This window comes from Neopelma chrysocephalum, unplaced genomic scaffold, assembly GCF_003984885.1.
Source record: "Neopelma chrysocephalum unplaced genomic scaffold, ASM398488v2 Primary Assembly neopelma1_97033, whole genome shotgun sequence".
NCBI lineage: Eukaryota > Metazoa > Chordata > Aves > Passeriformes > Pipridae > Neopelma > Neopelma chrysocephalum.
In genome coordinates this window covers 1,776,299-1,776,557 of record NW_020925675.1, presented here as the reverse complement: position 1 = coordinate 1,776,557, position 259 = coordinate 1,776,299, and positions in this window count along the sequence as shown.

Here is a 259-nt window from a genome sequence, read left to right as displayed (position 1 = left end):
GCGAGCTCTTCTGCCAGCTCCCTCATCACCCTTGGGTGTATCCCATCCGGTCCCATAGACTTGTGGGGATCCAAGTGGCTCAGCAGGTCACTAACTGTTTCCTCCTGGATTACAGGGTGTCTATTCAGCTTCTTATCTCTGTCTACAAGCTCTGGAAGCCAGTTGTCCTCAGGACAACCTGTCTTACTGTTGAAAACTGAGATAAAGAAGGTGTTAAATACCTCAGCCTTTTCCTCATCTTTGATAACTATGTTCCTGC